The sequence below is a fragment of the Malaclemys terrapin genome, chromosome 2 (assembly GCF_027887155.1).
Source record: "Malaclemys terrapin pileata isolate rMalTer1 chromosome 2, rMalTer1.hap1, whole genome shotgun sequence".
NCBI lineage: Eukaryota > Metazoa > Chordata > Testudines > Emydidae > Malaclemys > Malaclemys terrapin.
This window is the reverse complement of record NC_071506.1, coordinates 152,553,289-152,566,185: the sequence shown is the minus strand read 5'-3', so window position 1 is coordinate 152,566,185 and position 12,897 is coordinate 152,553,289. Positions and strand designations below refer to the sequence as shown.

Below are 12,897 nucleotides of genomic sequence, written 5' to 3'. Positions count from 1 at the left end.
CACAACTGCAGTGGGTGTAGTCCAGGGCTGAATTAAGTTAACTGGTTCTGCTTACCCATTGCACAGACATAAATGACTACATAGGGAGCTGGGCAAAATGGTGTAAAGTGCTACCCCCTCAGAATGGCAGTTCACCCACTTTCCATAGGTATAAATGACTGCACCAGGCGCGTGGCCGTGGAAAATCAGGCCCGTTGACTCTCTCTGATTTTATTTCACCCTGGTGTTCTGGGTTATAACTGGTGATTTGAATGTTACTGCCCTTCTCGTAGATGACATCTGGCTCCAGGGTAGCAGGGTGTCTTGATTGCATTCTTTTGACCTGTGGATGAGGACAGGACTTGACTCCCTGTTGCCCTGCGCGTTGTGCAGTTATTGACATTGCTGCTAGTGGATCAGAATAGTAGTGTGTTGGGCTCAGTTTGCAAGAGGTTCAGGGCAACAAAGAATCAGACCCACACAGCCTATTGGCAATGACCTTGCTGAAAGGCATGCATCCTTTGCAGATACAGTAACTCCTCACTTAAAGTCATCCCAGTTAACGTTGTGTCGTTGTTACGTTGCTGATCAATTAGGGAACGTGATCATTTAAAGTTGTGCAATGCTGCCTTCTAACGTCGTTTGGCAGCTGCCTGCTTTGTCCACTGCTTGCAGGAAGAGCAGCCCGGTGGAGCTAGCTGGTGGGGGCTTGGAACCAGGGTGGACCGACAGCCCCCCTATCAGTTCCCGGCTCCCCTAAGTTCCCTGTGCAGCAGCTGCCCAGCAGGCTAGCAATTGCAGCTGTCCTTCCCCCCACTGCCATGTGCTGCTCCTGCCCTCTGCCTTGGAGCTGCTCCCCGAGACTCCTGCTTGTTGTGTGGGGGGGAAGGAAGAGTGGGGCTAATGTCAGGGTGTCCCCATCCCCCCTGCTCCTGCACCCAACTTACCCCATCTTCCATAGAGCAGGGGACACACATGATAGAGGGAGCTTCCAGGCAGCAGCAGTTGCAGCTGTGGTCTGGTCTCAGCTTGCTGATCTAATTAACAAGGCAGTGTACTTCAGACCCCACTCTTCATACTTAAAGCGGAAATGCGCATCTCTCTCTCTCACACACACACACAGGGTGTATGTCTCTGTCTCTGTCTGCCCTCCCTCCTTTCCTGCTGCCTTGTAGAGTGTGAGAGTTAACCCTTGAGGGCTCAGCCAATTGCTACTTCATCATTTAGCAGTAAGGTATTCCCTGGGAAATATCCCACCCTCTGACTCCTCCACGTCAACCAAGCTTCACAATCATCATCGCTGTGTACCAGTATTAAATTGTTTGTTTAAAACTTATACTGTGTGTGTGTATATACATATATATACATACACACACACACACACACACACACACACACACACAATATAGTCTTTTCTCTGGTGAAAAATATTTCCCTGGAACCTAACGCCCTCATTTACATTAATTCTTATAGGGAAATTGGATTTGCTTAACATCGTTTTGCTTAAAGTTGCATTTTTCGGGAACATTACAACGTTAAGTGAGGAGTTACTGTACTGAACTGCAGTCTCATGAAATGCTGGAGCAGAGAAAGAACTTTTAATTATAAAGAGGAAAATATTAAAACTAACTAAGAAATAGTAACAAAGAATCTGTTCCCCACCCCATCCTCAGTCACTACTCCAGTGACACACAGGAGCTGCAACAATCCAGGGGAAAATTTACCCAGCACAGGAGTTGTCTAGGGCTGGTGTATGCTCACCCACGCAATCTACAGGCTCAAGATCTGAGCTGTAAAATAGAAATCTAGATAAAAACTGTTCCAATGTTTGGGGTGTCTGGATCCAAAAGTTTGGGCTCGGTCCATTATATAGATGAAAGCCTGCTGTGTAATTTGGATTTGGAACTCGATTTCACTAAGGTTCATGTATATTATTAATCCACATAACGCTAGAGACTAGTCAGGGGAACTTTGCGTCCAGTGGTTAGAAGTGTCTGAGGGCAGGTCTACACTTAAAACATTGCACCGGTGCAGCTGTGCTGCTGCAGCGATTCAGTGATGATGCCACTATGCCAATGGGAGAGCTTCTCCCATCAGGGTAGTTAATCCATCCCCACGAGAGGTAGTAGCTGTGTCGACGGGAGTTTAAATTCATAACTTCGCTAGACACTAAAAATCATGGACTGAATAGAGAAACTGGATTTATGGCTTATTACAACAATCCATAACCCACTAACAACCCCACCAGCTGCTCTTCCCCCCCCCCCCTTTCCTTTCCTTATGACTGGAAGGATATTAATGGGCCACTTCACCTTGATTGGTCCCTTGAAATATGTGTTAACTACTTATGCTAAACAATCTGTTCAAACCTTGTATTTAGCTGTGATACTCTGAGTAACTTTCACAGACCTGAAGAGCTCTGTGCAAGCTAGAATGCTTGTCTCTCTCACCAACAGAAGTTGGTCCTATAAAAGATATTACCTCATCCACATTGTCTCTCTCTACAAAGTCCACCAGGATGAAAAATGTGGCTAAGATCCCTGTAGTAGTGTTGGCCGAGGTACGGCCCTCAGCGGGGCTGTGGGGTATCCCGCCGCCTTGCTCTGGTCCGCCGTCAGTCCGGGTCTGGCAGCAGTCTGGGCCAACAGACACACAGTTAGGGGCTCAGGCCCGTAAGCAGGGGCTGAGCCAATAGGTCAGAACCCAGGCCCTTAAGCAGGGGCTGAGGCAAAGTCTATAGCAGCCCAGGCCCTATGTCAGGGCGGGTAGCAAACAAATAGTCAGTCAGAAACCCAGGCTTTTAAGCAGGGGCTGGGTCAGGGTTTGTAGCAGCCCAGGCCCCAGGTCAGGATGGGGCACCAAACAAATAGTCAGTCAGAAACGCAGGCCTTGAACCAGGGGCTGGGTCAAAGAGCAACAGGTCCCAGCCTCTCTAGGCCAGGGGAAAAGGGGGAGTCTGCCACCCAAGAAGTGGGTGGCAGGGGGGACGCAGGCCCTCCCACTCCACTGCGTCCCAGCCCGGGGCCCTAACAGCAACGGAAACTCGCTGCTGTCAGTGGGGATCCTGGCTGCAACACACTGACATAGGCTCTGGCAGTGCAGCAGCCAGACTGGGCTCGGCTGCCCCCGGGCTACTTCCACACTCCCCCTCGTATGGTACCTGGGCCGTCCTCGTGTCATCAGTGCTTTCCACCAGCATTGGCTCCTCTGGGTAGGTAGCGAAGGGCAGGCTCGGCTCCTCCTCGGGGTAGCTGGCATGGGGCAGGCTTGGCCAGTCCTAAGGGTACCGGGCAAGAGGTAGGCTCGACAGGCCTGGTAAGTCAGCAGGCCAGTCGCGGCCTGCAGCTGTCTCCCAAGCGGGAGCTCGGCCACGGACGTCTGCTCTCTCCGCCAGCGTGGGCTGCACTGAGCTCTGCAGGCGGGCTTTTATACTTCCGGGTCGGGGCCATGACCTCTGAGGGGCAGGCGTTGGACCCGGTGGCTCCGCCTACAGTGGTATTAGGGGAGGTTCGGCCCTCAGCGGGGCTGTGGGTTATCCCACCGCCTCGCTATAATCCCCTACAAAAATAGAACTAGAAATACAAAGGTTTCATCCGAAGAAGTGGGCTGTAGTCCACGAAAGCTTATGCTCTAATAAATTTGTTAGTCTCTAAGGTGCCACAAGTACTCCTGTTCTTCTTTTTTTTAGAAATACAAAATGTGTCAGTCAAGGTTGCCTTGTGTTTCATTTAAACATTCATCTGCAGAGCTAAAGTCCTTAACCCTCAGCACTGGACTAGTGTGTGTGACCCAGGAAATGGAAGTAACTAGAAATGAAAAAGTCTTTCTGTCCTGTCCCGTCACCCCTCTCCCCTCCCCCAAACTGAGTGATCCACAAAAGTAAACACAGGCCGTGCCCTGGGGCCTGGACCCATGTGGTCCTAAGTACTTCTGCAACTAACTTCAGTGGAAGCTGAAAGCCATCAACCCTTATTCAGAGCAGAATTAGGACCATTGATTTCAGTGGGATTTTAACTCTCACATAAACTAATTAAAGCCAATGAAGTCACATCAGTCTGAGTTCAGAATCAGACCCGATGGATCTTTTACTAGAGGAATGACTTCAGGATTTGGCCTGAATGCCAAAGGTACTGAAAAATAAAGTGGATTTTAAAATTCTTTCTGAACAATACAGTGCAACTATATTTTTATAGCATCTTCTTACATACTGTGTACCATACTGTGCATAGTTAAATAGAATTACAGTTAAAAATGAAAGCAGAAGGAAAGGAAAACTAGAGTCTATGCAAATATGAGCGGACGCTTTCATACTAAATTTAAAAACAGGTGGACTGTTCCAAATGCCCAGAGTTACAGATGAAGATTTTCTTGTATCCAAAGAAGTAAAATTGCCAAAGGAGCAGGAAGAGGCTGATAGTAAATCAGTCCGAGATATGGGGAGAAGATTGACTGACAGCAGAATTTGCTCTCTTCTCTCTCTTTAGTTACATCAGTATAAAATTGGAGTGACTTCATTGATGTACATGAACTTACACTAGTTCAACTAAGAGTAGAATTTAGACCAAGTTCTAGGAGTTCAGCTGAAATAAGTACATGAAGAATTGTAATAATTAATAGCAATGCAGGTAAGAGGTCTTTAACTATGATTTCTAGACATAGTTACAGGCAAGTACACAGATAAATATGTGTAATAATACTTTTTTAAAAAAAAACAAGATTTTATCTTGGCATTCTCTGTGAAGTTTATATCAGGTGGCCATTCTATTATTAAATGCTTATTATAATCATAAAACTCACACAGTATCATGGGAACGTCCATAAAATGAAAATGTCAGGAAATCTTATGTTTAAGAGGTTTACATTAACTTTGCAAATATCCTACAAACCTCACCACTCAGGCATTTTAAAAAATGCTTCCATATGTTTTTGACGGTGACTAGATCAAATTACCAACAAGTGACAGTTTATCAGCTTGCTTGAAAGCTCCTAGTAAGATTACAGCAATAATCAGTTATACTTGATTTTCATCCAGTACAAATGTTAGCTGTACTGGTGAAGAAGCAGCTGCCTGGTGAGCCAATGCTCAACCGGACATTGCTCCAGAAAGAAAAGTTTGTGGAACTCATGATAAAATAACAAGAGTTGGCAACACTGAAGCCAGCTCCTCCCCTGCTCCCCCTCCCCTGCTGCCCAGCGCCCCGCTCTGGCAGCACTGTGCGGGGGCAGGGACCGGGTTGTGTGTTGCGCTGGGGGGCGCAGCCACATGCTGTTCTGAGCGGCAGGGTAAGGGGGCCAGGGAGTTTCTGGAGGGGGCAGTCAAGGGACAGAGAGTAGGGGGGATTAGATGGGTCAGGGGTTCTGGGGGGGGCTGCCGGGGTGGGGGTGTGGAGAGGGGTCGAGGCAGGCAGGGAGCAGAGGAGGTTGGATGGTCGGGAGTTCTGGGGGTCCTGTCAGGGGGCGGGGAGCGATTGGATAGGGCGTGGAGTCCCAGGGGTCTGTCTGGGGGCAGGGGTATGAATATGGGGTGGGGGTGTGGATAAGGGTTGGGGCAGTCAGGGGACAGGTAGGGTCCTAGGGGGGCAGTTAGTGGCAGGGGTCCCAGGAGGGGGGCAGGCAGGGGACAAGGAGCGGGGGGGGGTTGGGGATTCTGAGGGGGGCAATCAGGGGGTGGGAAGTGGGAGGGAGTGGATGGGGATCGGGGCTAGAGCAAGGCTCCCCCCCCCCCCCAGTATCCTCTTTTTTGATTGTGGAAATATGGTAACCCTATTCATTGTGAACTCAGCCCTTCATATTCTTTAGGTAGATAAACCAAATGCATGCAGCTTAGCCAGGGGGAATCTTATGGGTTGACCTTAAAAGAGGAGGCCCTATCTACTCTGTATGGACATTAAAGATCAAATTAAATCTCTACAATTTATGGAAAGTGATATAGGGAGCCTTAGTTTCTAGAGGTGTGCACCATAAGTGTCTGCACTTCAGTGATCGAATGTGTGTGTAATTTAGGGTTACCATTCGTCCGGATTCCCCCGGACATGTCCAGCTTTTTGAGCTAAAAATAGCGTCCGGGGGGAATTTGTAAATGTCCGGACTCCCCCCCCCCCCCCATGCAGAGTGCGCGCGGCTAACAGGGCAGCCAGCCAGATGGGGTCACTTACATGGGGCTCCGACAGCCAGAGAGAGCCCGTCCTCTGCCTCCCCTGCAGCAGAGCTCCCTCCCTCCCTCCCTCCCTGCATTCGCCTCCGGCAGTCTGGAGCTCCTCCCCGGCTCCCCAGCGTGCCGGGAGAACAGCTCAGGCAGTTTCTGAGCAAGCTTACAGAGACGTTAGCCGAAGGCCAACGACAAGGGAGCCAGGGGGTCGGAGAAGGGGCAGGGAGGTTCTGGAGGGGGCAGTCAAGAGACGGGGGGGGTCGGGAGTTCGGGGGGTGCTTTCTGGAGGTGGGGGTGTGGATAAGGTTTTGGGCAGTTAGGGTACAGGTAGGGGGTAGGGTGCTGGGGGGCATTGGGGGATAGTTAGGGGGCTTTCAGGTGGCAGGGGTGGGGAGAGGGATCGGAGCAGTCGGGACAGGGAGCAGAGGGGTTTAGATGGGTCGGGAGTTCTGGGGGGGGGGCTGTCAGGGGGTGGGGAGTGGTTGGATGGGGCGTGGGAGTCCCAGGGGTCTGTCTGGGGGTGGGGGTGTGGATAAGGGTTGGGGCAGTCAAGGTACAGGTAGGGGGTAGAGTCCTAGGGGGCCAGTTAGGATGGGGGGAGGGTCTCAGGAGGGGGCAGTCAGGGGACAAGAGGCAGGGAGGCTTAGGTAGGGGGTGGAGTCCTGGGGGGCAGTTAGGGGCAGGGGTCCCAGGAGGGGGCAGTCAGGGGACAAGGAGCGGGGGGAGGGTTGGGGGTTCTGAGGGGGGGAGTGGGAGGGGCAGGGGCGGGGCTAGGGCAGGATGGGGCGGGGCTAGGGCGGGGCTCCTCACGTCCTCTTTTTTGCTTGCTGAAATATGGTAACCTTAGTGTAATTGAAATGCCTTGGGAGAAAAAGCATGATACAAATATAAAATGTAGTTAACCACTAGTTTCTCTGTATTTATTTGTGTAAGGATTGTTACTGCAGAACATGCTCCCACTCTGATATAACAATAGCGCTCACCACATGACAATTAAAATATTAGATCAATTGGATTTACAATAGATCATCCAAACACTGGGTATAACTCAAATAAGACTGGAGCCCAAATATATCTATTCATAGTAATTGTTGGGTTAAAAAGAAATGTAGGTGATCAGAAATTAAAAATTCCCTTTTCATCCAGACCACCTTAGCAGCTTTGGACAAATTTTTTACATTTCTGTCACAGTGGCCTTCTCCCTTATTTACTTGCATTAATAATGAGGAATTTATCCCTAGGAAATTACTCTTTGTTGCAGGTAAGAGCGGAGAATGCTCAGTTCGGACAGCTGTTCCTGAGTCCTGGTTTGCAATCAGACCAAGAGATATGTAATAATATAAAGATCCTGTATTCTCAGTATTTACAAATCAAACATTTTATTGTGAAATCTGGATGTGCGGCAGCTCTCTATATAGATCTTAACCACATTTGAGGAGTTAGCCCAGGAGCAAGCTGGAACAAAATGTTTAATTTCTAAGATGCATATAATTTTGATTGAAAAATGCTTTGATAGGTATAAACCCAGATGAAAGATGGGAGACAGATTTGGACAAAAAGAAATTGATCTGGATTAATGGGTCACTAGATCGGAAAGGGGATATACTTTCTTCAAGTTGTGTAGCTCCTAAAGAAAATTTTTATAAATTATTGTATAGATGGCATTTGACTCCAGTTAAGAGCAATCATATTTGTGCTACTAAGAGGCATTCTGTGGGGGGTTGTGGGGAAAGGGAAACATACTTGCACGTGTGGTGGTTGTGACCCTATGACCACTTGCGAGGAAATGAAAGAGATTCTTATGACAAAATGCCAGCTTCCTAGAGATCCCTGGACCTGCTTACTTAATGCTCCAGTAAAGGAGCCAGTAAAATTAATTTCTTTTTTATTGTTAGCAGCTAGACATTGTATTACACATTACTGGAAAAATGTGACCTCCTCCCTCCTCCTATGGAATTGTGGGATAGTAAAATATGGATTGTCCTTGTAATGGAAAAGCTTTCACACCAAATATGTGACAAGAGAAGCTCCAAAAAGAGGATAGGTATTTAGAAATTTGGTCCCCCCTGTTTAGTGTAGTCAAGAGAGGGGGGCTCCCCAGCCAGCAAGCCAGAATCTTGAGCCAGGTTCTTTGAGTATTAACCTGATCCTGAATAAGTAATGTACGATGTACTAGGTTAATGTTTTCTTGTAACTTTGCTTTAATAATTCATTTGAATGGCATTCATCAGACTCCATGGTGAAGCCTTCATAACACATTGGCCTGATCCTATCACCATTGAATCAAGAGGAAAATTCCAGTTACATTCAGTGGTGCAAGATTAGTCCAAAGAGCAAAGGAAAAGCATGCAATGAATTGGATGTGCAGGCCTGTGCTCAGACCACACATGTCTCCTGGCTCAGTGAACTGAGAGCAGAGATTAGAACGCTAGAATTCCTGGCTCCAGTAGTGACTCCCACTGTAATCTTGGAGAATCCCAGATGCAAATCCCAGTTGACTGGAAATTCCCTTAAAAGGACACAAAAGAGCCTTAAGGAGTTAGGTGCCCAACTTCTTTAGAGGCAGGAGCAGAAGAAGGAGCTAGTTTTAACTCATTTTTGGAAACTGACAAACGCTGGGGTTTCCAAAGGAGCCCGAGTTCCCCTGCCAATTTTTGTGGCCTTCCAGTCACATCTTCCTATTTTGAAGATGTTCTTCTTTGCTGCGTTGCTGCATGAAACATCCAAACAAACAGGAGAAATTGTGCATTTGGCAACTCTGTGTACAATCAGTTCCATGGTTTTCCCAGTACAGCGTAAGTAAACAAGGCTGGTCGTGGTGACTGAGAGAGGTTTAATAAAGGGAAGTGAGCGGGAGCTGTCTGACTAATTGTCAGCATAATAGCTAAGATGTAATTGTGTTGCTTAATATGAAACCTTTAGCCTCTTTGGTTTAAATTACCCATGTGTGAAATGGAGGGTTATAATATTAAACTAACTAGTTAGAATATTCGTATGGTAGAAAGGTTGTATTTGAACATCAGACGTTTCAGAATACCCCTAACCTCTAATAGAGGGCTAAACCAATGCTCTTGAACTTTGGGGGTGCTTAAAATCCAGAACTGGGTTTTGCATCTTCAGATAGCCTTTGTTTTTGGAGCTCAGGAGCATTCTGCTCTGGGGTTTGACTTGAGCCCACTTCTAAATTAATTTTCAAAGCGTTTGTTATATAGGGTCCTTGTGAAAGTGCTTCGAAAACAGGATCCCATTATTTCTCCTTCCTCTCTATGGCTGAGTATTATTTTTACCTCCTCTTCACTGTCAGCCTACGGTGTGCGAAGGGCTGCTTGGCAGTATGCCATGCTGTGTAATGATCTTGCTGAGTAACGTCACTGTTCAAATGCTTTGCACACTACTCTGTACTTGCTGGCACATGCAAAGGGAGGTGAAATGCATCTACCTAAACAAACCAAATGTAACCCGATAGGGCCAGCAATTACCTCAGATGTTTTTAACTATGTGTGGTCTAGTGAATTCACAACAGTGCCCTCTACTGGAGAGAATGTCAGATCTGCTCTAATGTGTGTCTCCAGGGCTGTCAGGGCCTTGCAGGTTGGTTCCCAAATCTGGATCGTATGGAGATTCAGGTTCATGTACAGTGCAAGCTCCCTTAAAAATCTCCTGTCACCATTAGGAACCAGCCTAGACCTTCCAGTTGCTGTTTCCCATTTCTCTTTACATCCATTTCAAGTGGGACTGGGTCTGCCCCCATCATCTGAGAGACAGGTAGCCCGCTAACCGAATATCTGGGCCATCAGGAAACTGCTTCTCCCCTGTGAGTTTCTGGGGGGTCACCAGGAAGAGACACCCTGATCCAGAAAGGTCATGTGGGGGAAGAGAAGGGGATTAGCATGTGTAGAGTTCATAGGTGATACCCGAGAGATTGGAGGGGAAGATTGGGCTGTACAACCAATAGCTCTGTGGACAGCTCCTATTCAAACCACAGTTCCTACCATCTTCTCATCAATAATCCATTCCCTTTTCTCATGTTTTTATCTTGGCAAGCAGAGTAAGAGGGGATCCCTGTTCCAAGGAGCTTGCAGCCTAAATAGGAGAAGTGCTCTGCAAATGTGCAGCTTTGCATCAGCGGTGTTTAAGAGCCAAGGGTCAAATTCTGATCAGCCTCTGTGCAGGTGCACAAGTGGGAGAGGGTACAAAGAGGTTCCCCTCCCTCTTTAGCCTGTGCACAGGGACTAGGTGGGATCCTAATGGGGAGATTCGATGCTTTTATCTCCTAGAGTCCCTGTGAGACCTAAGTGCCTGTAAGGGGCCAAGAGTGAGGGCGGCACTAATAGAGCATAGAGATGCGAGAATGCTCCTTCTTCAAGGCTGATGCAGGACATGCACCAGAGTGTGCTGCCTGGGAGCCGCCAGGAGGAATTCTGGTTGTAATGTTCTCCTGGCAGCTCCGACAGCTGCAGTCTATCTCTGAACCTAATGTGTCTAGCTGGACTCTGATGGACTCTTGGCCAAAATCTAGCCCAAAATAATGAGATTCCTCTATGATTAAATGCTAGGGGCAGTTGAAACGAAAAGGCTTGGCCCCACATATGACGTGTGGTGTAGTAACAAGCATGAAAGCTTGGGTGGGTGTGCTGTGTGACATAATGGAAACCTTAGCAGTCTTGGTCACAGTAAATAGTCTATCAATATGACTATGAAAGTCTGGATCTCTTTGACCCAAAAGAAAACCTAATTAATTCAAAGAATTTCACTTCCATATGTTTAATTCAGCCTGTCTCTTTGTTCTTAAGGGCTATTCTTTGGCACTGATATGATATCAATATTTTAATGTCAAAAACAGGCATCCCTATTAACTATCGGAGTTTTCCACAACATAAATTCTGTAACTCTCAACATCCATTCCTTTAGCAGGCCTCAGATAACTCCAGGAGCTGTTTGAGCTTGACTGCAAACTATTATCTAACATATATTGGCCAAGGTTCTTTCATTCCACTTGGAAGTTTCTCCTGCCTTTTAAATTAGTTACATTTCCTCTATGGAAAAATCTTGCTGTATGAGGGTTTGTTTTTACATCTTTATTATTTGGGACAGAAAAATTGTTACAGACCCAGAAAAATGTCACTTCACTTAAAAAAAATAGTCTATAATCAACGTGCACTCTTTTCTTCTGGTGAAACCATTCTGAATACCCTTCCCATCAAATACCATATGCTGTAGCCAAAGTAACTAGACAACAAGGAGATGCTGAGCCTGTCAAAACTGTGATCACATGGCCATGTACAGTAAATCCAGCCCTGCAGGGAGACTTTCAACCTTTTCATTTTCATATCAGAAATGCATTAGTCATTCATATGTCCCTCTTTCTCAAATAGTCAACAGGCCGAATTTTCTTCTCCTCCTTCTCTCTGTCTGCAGACCTTCATTCTCACTATCCTAATTTTAAAAATAAATCCTAATCTGTTTGTAAAGAGTCCACATTTATACCACTGTCCTGCAGTCAGATTCGTGCAGACAGACCCTCCTGCTCACTCCAAACTCCACTGACATAAGTGGGGCTCTGCCAGGTTGCCAGCATCCACTTGTGCAGACCCAACTGGAGGAGTAGGCCCCTGTGCCATCTTCTGTTGTCTAGTCTAAGGAATGTTTACATGGCTGAACTCCAATTGTATCGCTTCCCTTTGGAACTCTCCTTGCATCCGTCGTGTGTGTGTGCATGTGCGTGTGTGTGTGCATTTGTTTGTTCTGAGTCTTCCAGGTTAGATCATTTGTTCTCATTATAAACCACACCATCAACTGCAGGGACATGAACCAGAATATCTACAAGGGAAAAAGGGGTATTGATTTTCTGAGGACACTGTTGACTAATCAAAATGGTTCTCCCTGTCTCAAGGTCCGAGAGCTTCCCCCGGTGCTGTGCAGTACTTGCCACTTACACTTTGTGTGAGATTTCAGCTAAACTTAGCATCTGTTTGACCAAAGCAAAAGTCTAAATCAAAACTCATACTGCAAACCTAGTATGATGAGTGCATAAATCAAACCCGCAATTTTTGAGGTTCCTACAGCTCTAATGCCACCTCTAATTTCCCTGCTTTACTTGTTTCCTCCTGGCATCTACACTGATTTTCTTGCTTTACTTTTCCTCACACCCCAGAGAGCCTGTGCTACATTGTCCTGTCTTCCTTGACTAAAGACTGTAGAATGGAACACTGCCCGTAAGCAGGCCAGATGTGTCACTACAGAGTTAATGGGCTTCAGGGTGACACTTGGTGCTTTCTTCCTCTACCCCATCCCTCTCTCAGGGAAGGACCCTGCTTCCTCTGCTACACTCCTTAGTTCCCCATGACCCCGAGAAGGAGGAAATGGGAGAAATGCACCTGTTCATGTCAGGGCTGAAGCTGGTCCCTGGCTTGAATTCCTGGTAACTCTGTGTTTGGTCCTATGGCTGGCTGGCCTGGTAATTAGTGCTCTGCATTATTATTTATTTATTATGGAAAATAAGAAATAAAAGGTCCTCTGCTTAATATAATGTTCTTTGAAAGGGAATCCCAATGGAGAGGAAAGAGGTTAGCATTTGAGTGCGGCATGTGATTTTCCAGATTTTCTCCACTGGTTGTGTTGGGTCAGGCTGGTTGTGTTGTTTGAGTGTAAGATGCCATGACATACAATATTATTGTCATCCAGTTGCTAGATGGGTGTCATTTGGTTACTAGCCCAATTTGCATCAATAGGGCAGACCATACATTTCTGTTCCCCAAACATTAGCCCAT

The 12,897-nt window shown here is 46.9% G+C and overlaps 1 protein-coding gene across 4 annotated transcripts in view; it reads left to right on the top strand.

Annotated features, from left to right (window-relative positions):
- FBXL7 (F-box and leucine rich repeat protein 7) overlaps positions 1–12,897 on the top strand; it is a 354,355-nt gene that overhangs the window by 338,342 nt on the left and 3,116 nt on the right. The gene's annotated exons all lie outside the window — the stretch shown is intronic.